Source organism: Triturus cristatus, chromosome 9 (assembly GCF_964204655.1).
Source record: "Triturus cristatus chromosome 9, aTriCri1.1, whole genome shotgun sequence".
Lineage (NCBI taxonomy): Eukaryota > Metazoa > Chordata > Amphibia > Caudata > Salamandridae > Triturus > Triturus cristatus.
The window spans coordinates 359,900,082-359,920,616 of NC_140592.1; positions in this window are offsets into that span (position 1 = coordinate 359,900,082).

Sequence of the window (20,535 nt, forward strand, 5' to 3'; positions counted from 1 at the left end):
CCCATGTTGCTGGCAGCCAATCAGAGCTCTCGCTCCAGTGGGAGTCTGACTTCCATAAGAGCAAGATGGTCCAAGGGAAATAAAGCTCCCTAGACCAGTCCAAATGCTCTATTTTTAAATTGGGGCTCCTTAAAGTTGCACCGGGAGCCCATCCAGATATATATATATCTGGATGGTTGGGTCCACAGGAATCTGAAGACATCTGTGGACAGATATCTATGTATATTTAAACCTTGATTTTTCAAAAACTACAGAACATATTTACACCAAATCACAAAAAGCACAATTTGCATACCATGATCTAGCTTCCTGACAAATTTGGTGTACTTCCATTCAGCGGTTTTTGCTGTAGCCCTTTCTAAATAGTCTATGGAAAATGCATTGGGCTTTTGCGTTTTGGGAACCCCTTTTTCTCAGCCCCCACGTGACAGATCTCCCTAAAACTTTCCATGCACAAACTATCTAAAACATAGCACTTTTTTGGAAAGTTTCATTTAGATTTGTGAAACAGTGCCAAAGTTGTTAGCAACACAAAAACAGCTTTTCCTATGGAACAGCAGACCTATGTATAACTACCCATTGGCAACCGACACTGGGCTTCCATGAAGCTCAGTGACACTGGACACCCCTGCCTTTCTACGGATGCTGGTAGCTCTAGGGGTCAGCCAGGCGGGCCCCTGCACAAAGGTGCCTTTGACACTTCTGCGCCACAGGGGAAGGAAGGGTCAACCTGCTACTCCATTTACCGAAGATCCTAGCATTGTGATTCTTGAACAGTGAAAACGTACTGTAACACTGGATGGCGTTGGCCATCTTTGTTCTGGGCACACAAACTTTCCCCCTCCCTGCCCCCTCCAGCCTGGACATTCCCCAATAGGAGAAACTGGGCTAGGACTACACACCATCTATCCAGCAACAGAGCTATTTTGGAGGCTATCCCTTCCAGTAAGGGCACAAAAACTGCTTCTTCTCGAGGGTCTATTGTAAGGTGTGTCTGATGCAACCCGAATAATGTAGGCGTGTGGGGCACAGTCCCTGATGGCTGCAGACAAATGGACTGCCATGTGTTTAGGTCCACCACCTGTATGAAAATGGATCCTTGTATACTTCTATTTGTATCATTTCTTATACTGACCCTCATCTACTTCATGTATACACTGTTGCCTGTGTATATCATAATGCTATGCTATATAATATCATTATGCTATTTCTATATTCTTTGCACTCACTTCCCTCTAATACTCTTTGTGCTATCTTCCCACCAATATTGGCAGATTATATCCACGCTGTTCGTTTAAATTGCACTTCTCTCCTACACACCATTGTAACATTTTATTTTTGTGTTTAGACGCATGTATCTGTTTCGTATTTTGTATGTAATCCATGTACTCTGAAGTCCTTATGCAATGTAACTGGTTCTATTGTAAAGTGTTCTGACATCTTCGGTTAAAGTACACACTATATAGAAATGCATAAATAAATAGTATCTCTGGTTTCAACTATTTTTTTTTTCTTCCTACTCCTTCGCCCCCCCCCACCAACCTACGACCCTTAACCCACTTCACCCTAGTGCACACCTCCCAGATTTTGGGAAAACAATGCACGGTGGTCTCCTAGCTTCAGTTGAAGTGTGCCGCTCAGCACCCTGTTAAAGGTGTGAAGCTGGGCAATCTGTAGTTGTACCACACCCTGCATTCTGGATCTTTGAAAAAGAGAAACCGAGATGATCGAGTTGCAGACACAAAGAAGAGAGAGGGTGGGAGAAGGAAAGAGAGAGAGAGAGAGAGAAAGAGAGAGAGAGGGGAAAGAAGGGATACGGAATGTGTATTTAGAAAATTGGAAATATACTTCTAAAAATTAATGCATTTTCCTGGTGCTCTGAGATTTCTGTGACATTTTTTAGAGAGGATTGAGCTTCGGAAATATCATTCAATTTTTTGAGTCCTGTACCCAGGGTATCCTCAGTCTGTATGAGCATGAAATAAGAAACTTTTACCATATTAAAAGTGACACACCTGCGACGCAAGGGGCTTGTAAATAAGCCCCTGAATCCGCAAACTTGAATTCTGGGGTTAAGGACAATGGAAAGGGTGCCATGGGTCCCATACTGCAAGTAAAGGAAATGGCCTCCCTCATCCACCATTGCATTGGAAAAGACTGCCATTATTGGGGTGCAGTGGGCCCCTCAGATCCCTAGGCTTCAGGGCTACTTCACCTGCTGAACCCTTTATTGCTACGCCATACTTATTGATCTCATTCCTTTTCCTTTTGGAGCAGTCTCAAAAAGGGGGGTGGGGTCTGAGAGCACTCAGGAGGAGTGCCCAGCAACAGTCCTTGATGGACTTCACTGCTCAGGCCTTTTTCTCGGATTAGTTCATTTATCTGCTACTGGAAGATTTTACTGTTTTACGCCGTAAAAAAATAAAGGTGTTGACCCTGAAGCTTTGCTCAGATGCCGTCGGATGGTGCAATCAAACATCGGCGTGCCAAATACCAAAGCTGGTAGTCTTGAATGAACTTCATGGCTCTTTAAACCACTGCCAGACACTGCCTTCCCCTTTATCTCACTGTTGCAGGTTCCTGCTTTCGCCCTTTATGACGCCTTTACCGTATTTCTCTTCCTCCGTCGTTTCCAACTGTGTGTTTTTCCCCCTCTTGCTCTCGGGAAATGCCTGAGACAGAAAAATAAGCACCTGTTCCCAGAAATGATGGCTGGTAGTCTCCCTCAGACAACCCCGGCTCAAATTAAGCACTGCCTTTTACCCCAGCACATGACTTTTGAATCAGTGTTCTGTGTACTCTGTCTACTTGTCAAGCCAATTTTCCTTTCAACTCCTGAATTAATAACTGTGAGTCAGAGGAGAGGGGTTGCTGGTCTACGATGTGGGGACTCTTAGCTGATTATCTGACTTTCAGTCAATTACAAGAAAGATACAGTGATGCCAATAAACAATAGCATTTGTACCCGTTCATGTCATGTTATTGACTTTTATATTGCACACAATCTGACATTTGGATGGTATTACAGCCAGGGTCATATGTATCAACGCTTTTTGTGTTCGTTGGCCCGTTTGTGAACGCAAAAATGCGTTTTCAGATGTATCAAACATTTTGATTTCACAATATGGGTAGTCGCAATTATTTGCGATTACCTAAATTGCAAATGCATTTAGGGAATCGCTATTTGCGATTCCCTAAATGCTATTCTTGTAGCCATCGCAAATTGCGATATTGCTTTAAGGAATCGCAAATTACCACCTACTTCAAGTGGGTGGTAATTTGCGATTTCCTAGAAAAATGCACTTTTTTTGCATTTTTCAAAGTGCCATGTGGCGCACATACATGCCCTCAGGCCATGTATGTGCGCCAAAAAGGGCATGTATGTGTGCCACATGTGCACACATGCACATTTCAGGGGTGCAACACGGTGTCCTTTTGGAACCCTTGCACCCTTGAAATTACATGCGCAATTTGTGAGTACATATTGGGTACTCGCAAATTGCGCATGCAATTCCCATTTATTCCTATGGGCCTCTTGGCCCATAGAAATGAATGGGAAGCCATCCTTATTTGTGACTCGCAATTTGCGAGTCTCAAATAAGGAATGCGTAGGAATCACTATTTTAAATACGAAACCTACATACATTACATTTTGTGAGTCCTTAATAGCGAATCGGTAAAATTCGCTATTAAGGACTCGCAAAATGCAATGTTGATTCATCTGGCCCCCAGTACTTTAAATGGGCCGGTACTGTCTGGTACTTTTTTATTTTTAGAGGGAGAGTACCGGCACTTCTCAAGAGAAATGTAATACCTTTTATTGGACAGTACTAGCATTTCTCAGAAACAAGCAGGTACTCTGGTACAGAGTACCTGCACTTCTATGTTTCCATTTCAAGCACTGATTACATCACTTTTGTTAGCCGGTAGCTATATATTTTGATAATATGTCTCTCTTGCATTATCTGTTGCTGTAGGAATTGCCTGTATAAATGCTCTTCACTTATCCTATGGAGTTTCATTCTACTTTGTTGTTGCTGTTGTTGTCTATGTCTGAAAAAATCAAACAGCAAATTAAGTCACAATTAATGTTTTAATAAATAATGTGATATAATAATATTAAATTAAATGTTGCCTAATTTTATTTCTTCAAAAATATTATAATAAAAATGTTAAACACCGTGTCTTAATATCATGATCATGTACATGTACGGATTTTTTTTTTTTAAATAGCTAGAAAAAATTTCATTAGTCAAATACAAAAATAAAACATATGAGGTTTCACTTTCCTTGGGAGGGTGGAAGCCAATTTGACTTGTGAATATGTGTGTGGGAATATTCCTATGTTCCGTGAAGTTGTCAGTTTCAATGACTTGTAGAAGAAGATCATTTGTGTTTAGTAGGTTAAATGTAAATAGGGACAGCATCGCTGATATGGAGTGCCTTAATGGTTTCTATAGTTATAACTGAGAAATCGATCAGCCGTTATCCCTGGACAGGTAAGAACATTAATATAGAGCCCAAAACATACCTTTTCAAAGTCATTTTTTTAGGACCCACCCAGCCGCGGCCCGTGGAGGGAGTTCCGTGGGGCGGAAAGGCAGGGCGGGGGAGGGGCAGGGCGGGGGGTACTAAAAACTAGAATATGGATAATTGGAGGTAAGTAAACAATTGCAATGCAGCGCGCGCTACGAAATTCGTTTTATTTATTTAATTGTTTACTTACCTCCAATTATCCATATTCCAGTTTTTAGTACCCCCCACCCTGCCCCTCCCCCGCCCCGCCTCTCTGCCCCACGAAACTCCCACCACGGGCCGCGGCTGGACCCACCTACTTAGAGCCCTGCCGGTTGAATTGTATAGTATCTCCCAGTAAGGGTCTTAGAAGGAGTATTTTTTACCATGTTGAATTGTATAACCTGGGTTATTGGGTTTTACCCGGTGCAATAAATATCATACCACCAGCCGCGGCCCGTGGAGGAGTTCCGTGGGGCGGTAAGGCGGGGCGGGGGAGGGGCAGGGTGGGGGGTTCTAAAAATCCGGAATATGGATAATTACAGGTAAGTAAACAATTAAATAAATAAAACGAATTTCGTAGCGCGCGCTGCAACGCAAAATGCAATGCAGCGCGCGCTACGAAATTCGTTTTATTTGTTTAATTGTTTACTTACCTTCAATTATCCATATTCCGGTTTTTAGAACCCCCCACCCTGCCCCTCCCCCGCCCCGCCTCTCTGCCCCACGGAACTCCCTCCACGGGCCGCGGCTGCATACCACGCTCTTGGGCACTCATATTGGAAGCATAAATGTTATGCCAGCAGAGCTGACGAGTTTCCCGGGTCCATGCTTGATGTGCTATGCTACTCCAGGCCAGGTTTTTGTTTTAATTCTAGGACTTGTAGTCCTGTTTTATTATTGAATTAACAAGACTATATGTCCCAGAATTCAAAGAAAAAAAACCTGGACTGTAGCAGCACATCAAGCATGAACCTGGAAAACTTGGCGGGGCTGTGTCATGCCGGCACAGGTAAGTGTAGTGGTGCGGGGCATGGTGCCGCAGGGGGTGAAGCTCACAGACAACAGAATAGGTGGTATTTATTTATTTAATTAATTAATTATACATTTTCCGTCGTCTGTCGACTTCCCCCAACTCCCACCCTGCCCTGCCTGGGCGCACCAACCTGTGCTGGCCGTGGCTGGTATACATAAAGGGGCAGATTTACAAGCCCCTTGAGCCACTTCTGCGTCACTTTTCCCATGTTAAAAGTGACGCAGAAGTGACGCAAGGGGCTTGTAAATCTGCCCCAAAGTGTTTAAGTGCAGCGGTCACACATGCGACTCTGGAGCTGGGGATGCTGGTTGGAGTCTCGGCATTATCTCAACATCCTGTGATTCTGGGCAAATTACTTAGGGGCAGATTTATGTTCCCTGGCGCATCCCTGCAAATCAGCATGGATGCGCCAGGGAAGATGTGTCACGCAAGTTTGCCCTTGCGCCACCACAGATGCGCCGCATTTACAATGCGGTGCACCGTGGCGCAAGGACAAGCAGATACGTGACGCATCCGCCGGCATAAGGTTGGCGCAGTGCTGAAGTTGCGTTGCAAGCGCGACGCAACTTCAGCACTGTTCCAACCTACCCTATCCCTAACATGGTGCGTCAAACCTTACGCCTGCTTCAAGCAGGCGCAGGGTTTTGACGCATCAGCGTTGGGAAAGTGACTCAGTGAAATCTTATAGATTTCACTGAGTCAGTTTTCAGGGGCGTTTCTGCGACGGAACGCCCCCCCTGAGTAGAAACGCCCACATGAAACCTGACGCAGGTTTCATGTGGCGCAGGGCTTTACACCGTGACGCATCTCCATAGATGCGTCACGATGTAAATGGGGCGCAACATGGCGCAGGGTTTACGCCGCCGCTGCGTCACAAAAGTGACGCAACGCCGGCGTAAAAGTGGCGCAAGTCTGATATAAATCTGCCCCTTAATATTCCCGTGTCCATGGACAGCACCTGGGTATCCTCTCGGCTGATAAGCCGCGCTATATACTACAAAATGTAATTATAAGTATACATAATTTGAATGATATGACTGCAAGATCATAACAATATAATAACGGTTCATTTATGTTCGAAAATACGAGGCTGCTCTCTCCTGGGAGCAGTGTATTGCCTACACTGTGATCTCTTCCTTCTGTTTCGCTGCGCCGTTCCTTCCTGCGTCCTCGAGTCTTTCCATCTTGTCTCTCGTCGCCCGTGCCCGCCCCTCCCACGCTCGCGCGGCCTCTCTCAGCCTGTTTCCCTGGAGAAGCGGCGCCAGCATTGATCACGGATTTCATTACCTTCTGTGTTCATCACTCATGCTCTAGTGTTTGCAAACACGAATGCTCCCAGGGCCTTGCTGGTGAGTAAAGCTAGTCAAGCCTACGATAACAAGGCCAGTGTTCCTCCGCGCTAGAGAGAGCCAGACGCCCCACAGCAGACCGGTGTCTCTGCAACAGTTTGGAGAAAGATGGTCAGACAAGAAAACAGCTTGTGCTTCTCAACAGCACAGACAGCCTCTCCGGGGCGGAGAGAGCGGGTCAGAAAACAAACCAATGAGCGTTTATTAGAATTTTTTTAAAAAAGCGATGCGTGCACTGGTTAAATTAATATTAACCACTGGAAGTTACTCGGGCGGCATTCCAGTCCTTTGAGTTTTTTGATCATTGTACTACTCCAGACTCAAGTGCTTTAAGTGGGCCTGGTCCCTCCAGGTAGTTCTTCCACAGAGGGTGTAGCTTAACAGCCAGAGCGGATGACCCTGAAGGTGGTGCACCAGGTTCGAGGCTCAAACATCCTGTGATTATGGGCAAGTCAAGTAATCTCCCAGTGTGAAAAAATAAAAAGAGTGTGTCGGTCTGTAATGCAAGTGGTACCGATGGAAAGTGCTGTGATGCCTACTGGTCGAGTTCGCGCCAAGTAAAACTGCAAAAAAAAAACGTAAAGCTGACTTTAAAGCGGGTCCTATGTCCATGTCCTTGACTTTTCTGATTGAGTGCTGCACACATGACTGAAAACACCTTTTAAGGTAATCCATATCAATCATACAGCCCTGTCTGCATTTCACCTATTTTACTTAAGTTTCCCTTCCCTAAGGGTGTTGGCTTTTTCTATGATGTGGAGAAGTGTGGCTCAATGATTAGAGCGGCAGACCCTGCTGAAGAGGTCTAGCCCGGGACCAGGGTTCAATTCCCCTCCTTGGCGGGTCTTGGGCTCAAAAATTCCACAGACCTGATAATTCTCGCCTCGGTGCCATTCCAATCATGGAGTCCCACTCTGCAACTCTGGGCAATAGCTTGCTTAATCTCCACAACGGCCCCCACAACGCTAAGGATGTCTGGCCTCCACCTTGGGGGTGCCCATGAGTGGATGCCTCACAGGGTAAGCTAGGATGGGTTCCACAGCAGTATTTGTACAAGCGCCTTGAGACCCTTGCGGGTGAGTAGTGCGCTATACAAGTATCAATTTACATGTTGTGTTTCTGTAGCTTTTGTCATGTAGCATCTCACTCTCAGTGTGTGCACTGTGAACTGAAACACCTCTAGCTGTCTTCGTGAGTTGAGGCTGTTTATGGTGAGGCACGATTAAGTGCTCCGGCAGAAGTCAGTGCGAGTTTCTCACACTGCCTGCCAGTGGATAATAAACGTGTTCAGAATACATGCTCATCCAATCCTTGGCATCTCTGCAGAGCTCACGAGGTATTAGTCATGGGTGCCAAGTGTAATTGAGATACCGTGTGAAAGTGTGAGCAGGTGGTAAGCTGTTGAAATATTGACAGGGTGAAAGTAAAATTATCACCAGTGCTTACAGGTGAGTGGATGCGTGCAGAGCAATGGTGAACTGAACGACATGTAGGAGAGAGTTGAAAGAGGGTGCAAAAGAAGCACGAGATGAGGTGTGAGATATGCAGATGGATCATTTCAGAGAGATGTGGAGAGAAAAGGGCATAAGCGGTAAATAAAGAGACTGTAGTGGAAAGAGGAAGGGTAGTGATAAAGAGTCCCAAGACCACTACCCCTTACACAGACCTTAGTAACATTAAATTCAGAGACTCGTATTTTCAGAATTGAAGCATTTTTAAATCTGATCAAAATAATTGTTCATCATAGGCTGACCTCAGCGAGCTGATCAACTTCCGACCCATCTCTCTGCTCCCATACCCTTCCATGGTAAGGGAGAAAGCCATCAACAAACTCACCTGCCACCTTGAACTTCACAACATACTGGACCCCACCCAATCAGCATCTCGGAGCAATTACAGCACAGAATTAGCACTCCTCGTGGCCAGAAACCACAGCCCTCATCCTTCTCAACCTCTGCAGCAAGAATCATCCTCGACCTCCCACGATGCACCCGCATCTCACCACAACTCAGGGAGGTCCACTGGCTTCCATCCACAAATGAAGCAAATTCAAACTCCTCATGCACGCATACAAGGCACTGCACAGCATCAGACCTGCGTACCTGAACAACTGCCTTCATTTTCAGCAATTTACCAGACACCTGCGCTCAGCTGCACTCTCACTCATACACACCCCACGCATCCACAAAAGCAGAACAGGAGATCGAGCATTCTCCTTCATCGCACCCAAAACTTGGAATGACCTCCCTCAACACATCAAGACCTCCTCCCCACTTCTTGAAGTCCGCAAGAAGCTGAACACCTGGCTCTTCGACTAACTCTACAGGGTGGACACACTACACCCAAGTCCTACGTCTATTCACCTGCTCATGCGCCTGGATATCCTCACAAGTGGTTAGCTGCCCCATACAAATCCTTGTAACATATCATAGTATGACATACCAAATCATGACATAACAATAATGTAACACAATAAAACATAGCAAAACATAACGTAATACAAAACATAACAAAACATAACGTAAACATAACAAAACATCACATAAATTTAACATAAACATAGCATAAACATAACGTAACATAAACATAATATTCTTTTGCAGCTAGTAGTTCTGGCTTGCCTTCGGCATATGTCAATTTTTATATATCCAGATGCAAAAATAAAAAGCTCACATAAAGGCACCAAAATACTCATCGGTTGGCCTGCTATGGGAAGCGCAGAATTTTAGCTTACATGTTTTAAGCCATTCCCTTAATTACATTGGCCACACTTCTAGGAAAGGATTCCTAGTTCTGCTTCTCAGGCCACATCCCTTTTAGAGACACCCTGATTTTTTCACCCCACTTAAAGCCCTACCAAACACAGGCCAGACCTATGCTCCAATAGAAACAATCTACCTGAACTGACAGGGCCTGATCCTCTTCAGAGATGAACACAAGCAAACCAAGACTGGTTTAACCTAATTGGGCTGCTTCGTTGCGGTGCAGCTTCTGTCGAAAGGTACAACAAGCACAGGACCCACGTCTGGGGATAACTTTGCATTTAGTGTGCCTGACTTAGAAAAACATGATGGGTGGAATGCTTGAATTAATGTAAGCCACTGATAATTCATGGTGAGACCAGTCGTGAGCAAATCAGACTAGGTGCTGCTATAAATGTAACATTCCAGCCAAATCTTCTAGGCCAAGTCCCCTCCAGATCGAAACACAGGCAACACCACACCCGTTTCCGCCCATTTAGGCCTCATCAGTGAGGAGCAGTTTGAGGGTTTCTTTAGTGTCTTTTAAACACAATAGGGAGCAGTCATTCATTGGTTGTATTTCCCATTGATTGATTGCTGGCATTGTTTGCTTCCAACAAACAACACTGACTGCTCGGATAAAAAAACAGTGAAGCAGATGTATCTCTAAAATGTAAGGTTAGAGGATGTGACACAGACAGTGTCTTGTCCATGTACAGGTGGTTATGCTCACAACAGAACATCTATTATCTTATTCTGGCATCTCGGAGGTAATACTGAAACATGGCTAGCACACTCCCTAGGAAAAACAAAAAGTAATGAGAAGAAATGTGTATGCTAATACATCCAATCAACGAGTGGGAATTTCTGTGAGTAGCATTCGATTACATCATGTTTAGCTCATCGGTTTCACTACGAAAGAAGACAAACCACATCCTGGACAGTATTGAAGCCAACATCAAATCAAGATATAAACCTACACTCATAAAAAACATCAACTAAGCATGCAGGTCAAGAAACCCCCAAAACTCATACTCAGAATTTACAGGGTGCAATAATGACTTCCAAAGTACAAGTTTCTTGCTGATAGAGGGGAATAACATTTGCATGTCCTAGTACTTACCAGGTATTTTTCCCAAGATAAACATCAGTAGGCTTGACCTTTCAAACTTTTTCCAGGGGATACAACATTTATCGGAATACTCATGATTCCTTGTGGTAAGAGAAGTTACAGGACCGGCTTTAGCCCTGGTGGTACCCAGTGGTACAATGTTTGTTGGCGCCCCCCAATGATCACCTCTGCCCCAAATTCCCTCACTACTACCCTTTAACAGTGCCCCTGAAGCCTCCATAACCACTCTCTCTCAGATGCATGTAATTCCTTTTAAAGCGCCATTCATACCAGTGTAGTGTGTCAGAGCACTTTACATCATTAGACAGAGTACTGCAAGGTGTAGGAGTCACATGTCATCCATACTGGTAGGCAATATAGTTTAAGGGTGATTGGTCTGGAGAAGCGCAAACTCAGAATTTAAAGCGTACCACCATGGTTGAGGGATCTCTTTAATAAGAAGAATTGAATTCTAACCAAATTAACCCTTTTTGAAATATTAAGGTAATGAAAGACGGGAAAAAATCATAACACTCTAATCTATTCCTTTCAGTTTGCATGAAGCTCTTGATGACAGTTAATAGCTCACTGTTCTATACTAGGATTTTAAACTACAAACTGCAAGTAACAAAAGGATCTCTCTGACACAAGCAGTAACTCACTGTCCTATTTACGTTATATGCACTTTGTGATCTGCATGGTGCACGTTCTTTGCAGCAAACATATTAACCCTCTGCGCTACCTTATAATGGGTTAAAACTTCCACTAGACAAAACTCTGAACTCTCTCTAGGAAGAACATGAATCACCCGAGTTATCTTGACATTTCTATTGTTGGCTGGGAATTGCTGGAGGCAAGGAACGCAGCAGCAGGTGCTTTTAAAACCATAATCTACTTGCAAACACGGCACCCCCCACCGAAGTCAGTGCCTGGTGCGGTAGCACCGGTTGCACTGCCCTAGAGCCGGCCCTGAGGAGTTACCACACTTATCAAAATTTATCGGCCAACTTGTAATGAGAGTCACAGTCTAATCTCTGTACCTGAGAGAGAGGACATAAAAGAAACAAGCATTGAAAATGCAATAGGTCTCACCTTTGATTAAGTTAAAGCTATTTTCTTTGCTAATGGTATTGTATAGCAAAGCAAATGGCTTTAACTTTACCAGATAAGAAGTTAGAAGGGATGGATCAGTTAGACAAAGCAGGTGTGGATATTTGTGAGGTTGTGTAAGAAGAAAAGAAGGTTTGAAGAAAAGCTGGTAGGGCTAGGTAAGGGTGGGTAAGATCAGAGTACAGGTGGTGAGGTTGGAAAAAAGCTGACTGTGTGAGGGAGGATAAGATCACGCTAGAGATGGGTGATGTGTGACTTGGGAGCATAGATGCCTAAGGCGGGGTAACACAGAGGCCAGGATAGAGGAGATAAAGTAGAATTGTATCTAAGATGGGTGAGGTTGGTGACGATGTTGGTTTGGAAGGGTATGTTGATAATGATGGGGGAACTAAAGGGTGAGGTTGTGTAAGATGGTGGGAGGGATGGGAGAGGTTGTGATTGATAGTGGGCGACATGGGAGAGGTTGGTTAAGGGGTGGGAGGGAACTGTGAGGTTGGTTAAGGGGTGGGAGGGAACTGTGAGGTTGGATATGTTTTGGACAAGTGCAGGAAGGTTAGATAAGCTGATGGGAGCGATGGATGAGGTCAGGTTAGATGCCTGTAAGGATGACTGGGAGTGGGTAAGATAGCAGTAGGCAAGGTTGAGGTGGGGTATGAATTTGGTATGGATGGCATAAGATTAGCAAAAAATGGTAGTTGAGATGGGCAGGTCAGATAAGATGGTGCTAGGTTGCCACTGTGGTTGGGTAGGTTTGTGTGGTTGTGCGGTTATTGTTACATGACAGTGTAGAAGCAGTATTTGTTTAGAAGTTGGCAGAGTAAGGGGTTTTATAAGGAGCTGGCCGGAGCAGCATTAAGGCCTCCTTTTCCTTATGCACACCTATCAACTCACACATACTTGCGAGTAAACGTACCAGCTTTGAAGATACCTAGCCTTTTGTGCAAAATAAAATAACTGGCAGTACCTGGCTTAAAGGAGGATAGATTGGCTCTCGTTGGGAGAAAAAAAAATTGGACTTATAACAATTCGAGGCAGATTTCTGCACCAGTGGGTGCCTAGAATTAAGGATTTCTAATGCCTATATTGCAACCTATAATGCATCAAAGCACTGTTATATCCATATAGTTTATAACAAATCAGGCTAGCTCTAGGTATGAGACATATAGCTTTAACCTAGCAACAAACTACACAATGGGTACGTCGGTGGAGCTGTGTGCGTGGGGGGAGGGTAAAGTATCAAGAAAGAGGTGCTTACAAGAAGAAAAGATGAAATTAAGCCAGATTTACAGGTGGAACAGGTGATGGATATGAGCTCATCAGAGGAGGTCAGGTACCCATGTGGTAACCCTAATAAAGGTTTTAAACAAGGAAAGTATTTGTAATGGAACACCTGCTGCTAGAACTGAGTCAAACTTATTGCTGCTGACGGTCAAGAAATTGAATCAATATTAAACCAACAACATGTTTCCTAAACCTGGTGATGCACTGTGAGCATTCAAAGATGCATTGGGAGTTGGTGTCAGTAAAGGTTGCTGCACTTGTGAAAACGGTAATTGCCAACCCCTATTTGAAGTCTCTGCTCTGGTGACAAATGCACTGCTGTTGTCCAAGTGAATATATCACAAGTAGTCTCTTGCACCAAACTAGAATCTGTAAAAACAAACTGAACGGTGCTTAACATGTTACTTTTTTGTCCATGGATTTCATATTATTTATGCAAGCGCGTTCACCAAACAAAAAGCTGCACTATTCTTAAGGGCTCCTGCACCTCATTATCACGATAACACTAACAACTGTTAGAAGTATAACTAAAGTACTGACAGCAAGCTAGGAACTGTACAGCTACAAACCTGTGGCAGCTTCAATATATAGTTATTGAAACAGCCCTGGACAAGAACTGATGAAGAATCTGTATGAAAAAGTAACAAAATCATTTGAGCCACTCTATGAGTCCCAATGTTTAGAGGATGGAAACGTTTTCAGAATGTGGTACTGACACCCAAAAATGCAGATGGAATCAGAGTCCTCAAGTCCTGATACACACAAGTGCTGTAGCACCAGCAGCGGTCCGTGGAGGGAGTTCCGCGGGGTGGAAAGGTGTGGCGGGGGAGGGGCAGGGTGGGGGGGGGGTACTAAACACCGGAATATGGATAATTGGAGGTAAGTAAACAATTACATAAATAAAACGAATTTCGTAGCTCGCGCTGCACCGCATTTTGTGATGCAGGGCGCGCTACGAAATTCGTTTTATTTATTTAATTGTTTACTTACCTCCAATTATCCATGTTCCGGTGTTTAGTGCCACCCACCCTGCCCCTCCCCCGCCCCACCTTTCCGCCCCACAGAACTCCCTCCACGGACCGCTGCTGTGCAGCACCCCTAGTTAGGACTATTGTGCATTTAAGCCCTGTGGCTCAAACAGTAGATTTGTATACACATGCCCCAGGGAGCAATACTCCGTTTGCCGAATATATGGCATCAGCCGAGTATGCAGGCAACCCACTGCTCTAAATGCACAGGTATGGCCACCTTATACATTTCCTAGCACCTCTCTGAATGAACAATTTAGGTCCACCGTTGAGACAACAAAGCTTGTTGATTCTTCAGTCCAATTCACTGAAAGATGAATGATATTTACAAGGCGTGGACCTACGGGAGAAGCAGCAGCACTGCCATTAGAGAATGTACAGTTCTGTTCCCCCACTCAACCCACTGCAGTTGTGTATTTGAACAGTGAAAGTCTGCTCAGAAAAACCGTCACAACCACACAGGCCTAAACAGCCACACTGGTAAATGTATAAATCTCTATGAATAACACTACATTATTAGGATGAGATCACAAATATGAAAACATGAGCATGCTTCTTTGCTTATATAGCACGCCAATAACTCAAACATAGTTTCAATATTACAACAAGCATTGGCATAGCCAATAGGTCTCGCCTTTGGGACCTTATAAGTGTTTAGCCATGCAACAGTTGACGTTGTTGCATCAAGGTTATTGTGCTGGATAACTAAACACTTATAAGGTCCCAAAGGCGAGACCTATTTGCTATAGCCGGCCTTGCACCACAACATGCTGTATGGGTAAAGTCTCAACTCACCTGCTCCTTCACGCCTAAGCATTAATCCCAAATGTATGCATGGCCTATTCTCCCCCTCAGACTCGGGCCCAATGCAGTTGGAAAAGGTCCTGGCTGATGGCTATAGAGCATGGCTGTTTTAAATTCTGTACAGTCAGGGCCACCGGAAATATGAGGCAGGAGAGGCCACATTATGAAAAGCCATTCCGAGTTATCCTATGCCCTAGATGAAGCACCCCACTCTTGTACGTTGAAGCCCAGTGTTATTCTTATGAAGGTGTTGGAAAAAAACAACCCACAAGATCTGCCTTTGTCATAATTAGAGAGAAAGCAAGTGGGAAAAAGAGAGAAGAATAGAGAAACCAAGAGAGAGAAAAACAGAACAGAATAGAGTTAAAGTGAGAGACAAAATCAGGAAAGAATGAAAAAAGAGGAGGATAAACAAAAAAGGGAGAGATGCCACTAATACTTACACATCAAAAAAGTGTGCCTTCACCAAAGAATCCCAAGTGATGTTTTAAACCTAAACTGTATTCAAAAATTTAGTGCGGGAATATACATACTTTAACCCTATGTAAACAATAAACACCATGCTGAATGCCACCATGTCCATGCCCCAGTTGTGCTTAGACATAGACCAAATGTAGACCAAACGTAAACAAAAGATGGGCAAAATAAAAATAAATAGACTTACGGCGCTCGCAAACTTTCACATCTTTCACATTGAAATCGGCAGCATAGCCACATATACTTTATCACAATGGAGCCAACAGAATGTCCTTAAGACTCACTGGTCGTTTATAAACCCACTCTCACTAGCGTAGGTGAAACCAATCCATTTAAACACCCTCTGCAGTTTAACACGTGACTGAACTGTAAAAGCTAATCCTGAATAAACATTAAAGATTACGTGAACAACCACTGCACAACCTTCACGATTTTGATAATGTGAAAGTCGCTACCGAGGTTCCGTGTTCCCAGTAGTCTCCAAAATGGCATTTTTCGCTATTTTGAAAAGTGCCTGTGATTGGTGCAGGGAAGGAGGGAGCAGGCAGAAAGAGGAATGAAGACAATATGGTGTAAGGGCCTGAGCTGCAATTTGCTGCTGGGAAACCGGGTTCGAGCCAGCAGTCTGCTAGCTTCGGGTTGTACAAAAGTCAACAAGTTAATGGGGAAAATGCGAGGCTCTTCTGTGCGGCTACGGAGAAGTAACAAATAAAACGAAGAGGAGGTGGCGGTGCTGATTGAAGTCTGCAACCGGCAGAAAGCAATACTTTAAACAAGCGTTGGCCGCGCGCGAGCGGCTGGAGATGCAATATGTGGTGGGGGAGGGGGAGAAGCGGGAGTTGTGTGTGCACGTGCGTCATCGTGATCGCGATCGCTCTGAAAGCGAAAGTGATCGCGATGACGCACGAGTTTTCAAAGTGCTGCTGGCGGCCGGCTGCGCGCGAGCACGATCGCGCGATCGCAAGCGTTAGGCCAGCCAGCAGCACTTTGAAATGCCCACATACAAAATGTCTCTTCGAGCCAGCGCATGCGCTGGGCTCAGCGAGACCTAAAAAGTAAATAAGCAGTACAATATGAGCTAAGTTTTACCTAACACAGAGCAATTTCTTCTACCAAGTCATTTACAAATAAATCTAAACTTAAAATTATATAATATCAATCAATGGCTGCAATAAGTGGAATCTATATCTACTGTCTGCTGCAGGCAGAGAGAAGTCACATACTGGTGTACCATTGTAAAAACAGTTCCCTAACAAGACAAAATATTGGCTTTCACATGCTGACACAACAAAAAAAGGTTTCAATCTGCTTGTTTGAAAGTATCAGTAGTAGCAACTCGACATATTCAAATAATCTATAGAGGTACCAAACAATGACTTCTACGACTTTTGAGGCACTGGGTGGTTTTGCTAAGGGAAGCAGGCTTTAAGCTGCTGATAACGACAACAGTGAGACAATACCACCCATCAATAACTAACTCTTCGTATGTCATGACATAATGTATAATTCACATGCAGAAATTGCGAAAAGAATCACAAAACCAATCTAATTTGGCATGTCTCCATGCCCCTTTCAAACTATTGCCACCACATGCAACCGCAGATGGAATCGCATCATTACCGGGCACTCAGACCTTCATCCTTCTGGAACCTGAAACTAAAGGCGGGTGTGTATCTATCTGTGTTTTAGTGCTGCACAAGAAATGAAGGGGGGGTGGAATGCTGGGAACCGCACCCTGTCCTTTTAAATTACATAACGGAGCGCTACAGTATTCTAACAAAGGACTTCTGCTCTGCGGCCATAGGACATGCTGTCACTTTCACCCCTTGCTCACCTTACCTCCGACACTCGCGATGACCTCGTCAAAGGCCCCCCAGCACCCTGCGGACCCCGTATGCAGCTTTTATCCTCTGCAACATGACTCCGGCTCCACCTGAGACTGAAAGCTCCAGCCAGGAAAAGGGGACGTGAAGACGGCCGATTCCACCGCTTGCCCTGGCTCCCCTGCGCCTGCCGAGTCAAGCATCTTCACTTGTGCGGCGGTCCTCTGCTGGTGGGGGACACCTCGGTATTGCTTCCTGGTTCGCAGCGGTCTGTTGGTCAGCAAGCAGGTAGACCCTCCTGGTCGTGGTGTGGCTGTAGGTACTGCTGCCCTCTCTTGCACGCTGTTCAGTGCACTGCCGCCTGCTTCCAAAGGAAGCTGCGATGGTCAAACCCCTGGTGGAGAGAGTGGAGTCTTGCTCGCTGCTTCCGGTCCCATGCTGCCTCATCCGTCTCCTCTTCGGGAACAACTGCCGGGACTTTTCTTCGATGCCAGCCGCATGCTGGTCTAGAGTCCGGCCGCTCTGCTGACTTTGCCACTCAGCTGTACGGGTCCCAGGGGCACGAACACCGGGCGGCAGGCACAAGTGGGGAAAAATCGTGCCCACGTGGAGCCTGGGGAGAGCTACGCCGAACAGAAAGCGCCAGTCCAAAGCTCCCCAGCTCCACGATGTAGTGCCCGCAGCCCCCCCAGTGGCCCGCGGAGCAGTAAGCCCTACCGCCGGTATCAGGAGAACGAACGGAAAGTCGGACTTTGTTTTGGTGTCTTCTGCTTTGTTCACATAACTTTCCCTATTACCATCAAGCCCCGCCCACTGTAGTCAGCATTTCTTTAGGCTCGCAGTTTAAAGGGTCCGCTCTGCCGATCGTGGCGGCCAGGGAGGAGGCGCGTGTGATCTGATTACGGACGTCAAGGAGAGAAGTGATTTACTACCCACCCTTAACTCACCCAGAAACAAGTACGGTCTGCTTTCACTTCCTTCTGCCGTGAAACCTTTCGTGTCTTTATGAGGCCATGTGTTTTGAAACACATGGCCCCATAAAGATAAGAAAGCTTTCACGGCAGAAGGAAGGCCGACGAGCCCGTCCAAATGGGACGGCTCAGAAAGCCGGATGAAAACGTCACAAACACCTCTTTTCCAATGCTCGGCCACCGTTTAGCATAAATGGTGACGCCGGCCAATGGAAAAGAGGGGCGGGGCTTAATGCCCTTTACACAAAATACCTCAAAATATTAAATCTCGCCAGCGAGACTGCGCATGTGCGCAGCCCACGCAGGCGAGACCTAAAAACTGGCCCACAACACAACAGCTCCGGGCTTCACTATACAATAGAGGTCCCGAACAAAGACTACAATAAAGACTACAATATGAACCTCACAGGAAAGGTTGACAGAGCGACACGTGTTAATTCATCATTTCTGTTGATGTCCCATGACTTCTATATGATTCATATATTAAGCTATTCAAACTATGTAGATCATGCAAATGAAAAATGGAATGTTTGGCATTCTTAATTTCATTACATCCAAACAACAGAGGCTATGTACACAGAGTTGCATTTATTCTTTCGCAAATCTAACCCTGAAAATATACTAAATACAGAGGGGCAGATTTACAATAACTAGCGCATCCCGGCATATTAGCAGGGAAGTGCCAGTTATTTTGCGTGACATAAAAAAACCCTGCGCCACTATGGATGCACCGCAGTTACAATGCGCTGGACTGTGGCGCAAGGATAGACAGATGCGTGATGCATCTGTCGGCAAAAAGGTGACACAGTGCTGGAGTCGTGACGCAAGCGCGATACAACTCCAGCACTGCTTAGTGGCGGCCTATAGTTGCTGTGCTGCGTCACTCCTTCCCCCTCTACAAGCAGGTGTAAGGTTTTGACACAGCGGGGACGTAAAAGTGACTCAGTGAAATCTTGTAGATTTCACTGCGTCACTTTTACGAGGCTTCCTTGCGACGGAACACCCACCCTGCATACATTATACCTGACGCAGGTATAATGTAGCGCAGGGCTTTACAACTTGACGCATCTCACTAGATGCGTCACGTTGTAAATATGTCACTTAGTGGCGCATTGTTTACGACGCTGCTGCATCACAGAAGTGACGCAACGGTGTCGTAAAGATGTCGGAAGGGGCTTCTAAATCTGTCCCAGAAAATCAACTCTGCCTGCAAACACCAGGGCTGGATCTTCAAAGAACGCCTTACCCAGCATGCCTAGCACCATACATGTTTTGATCTAACGTCTCTTGGTTTGCTTGATATATAAAGATAATCAATTAATGAAGCTCACACTTCACACATATGTAGAACCTGTTAAATTGATGAATGGACATATCGGATGAAATTAAGAAAAAAACAGAGTAAAATTATTTTTGCATGGCTCCATTCTTTGATAAAAAAATAATGCTGTTCCCATCTTTGTTGTTAATGTAGAAATGAAGCAGCAGCGCATATGCCCCTTATCTGTTTCTACCACCACCACTGGAAACATCTTCACATTATTAAATGCGACCTCCATTTTTTTCATCTTCTTCCAATGAAATTGAAAATATGAAAAAAATGCCTCACATTATTCAATACTAAAACTAACGTTATCTATTTCCACTGTTTGACCTAGTTTTACAACTACACCATCCCATGTCTTTTTGATCCCAACATCATTCTTCCTTTGACCTCCCATCTGCCTTCAGCCTGAGGGTACAAATAATTGTACTATTTCCCTCACACTCTTCATCACCTCCGCAGTGACGTCTGCTTAATCCATTGTTGGCAGAATCAAATGCTGTCACCCATTCCTCTCTGTTAAGATTCCCATCAGCTGTCTTCTAAATCTCCTCTGCTATTACATCCTATACCTTGAGGAAGTCCTCATCTCTGCTATTCATCATTTTCAGCCCTCTGAGATCAACAAAGAAACCTACTTATAGAAACCAAGCAAAATGGCGCACCCTACACAACAGAGCCACCACCAATTCCTCTTGTTTGTATTCAAATTCCTGCATGACTTTCCACCAATCCTACAATCGACAGCTGTCCAATATGTTTGCTGTTCAAATAATGAATTACCATCTTGATACCGCCTTTTGCCATATTCCTGATTGGTCAATTTACAAATTTGCCCCACCACGTCATCATCCTGCCTCTCGACCTCAGTGGAACTGTTCTGACTGAACATCTTGATGTTATTATGCACATCTCTAACCCCCACAGGCTCCCTATTTGTGTGTCCATTCCCACATGGACCTATT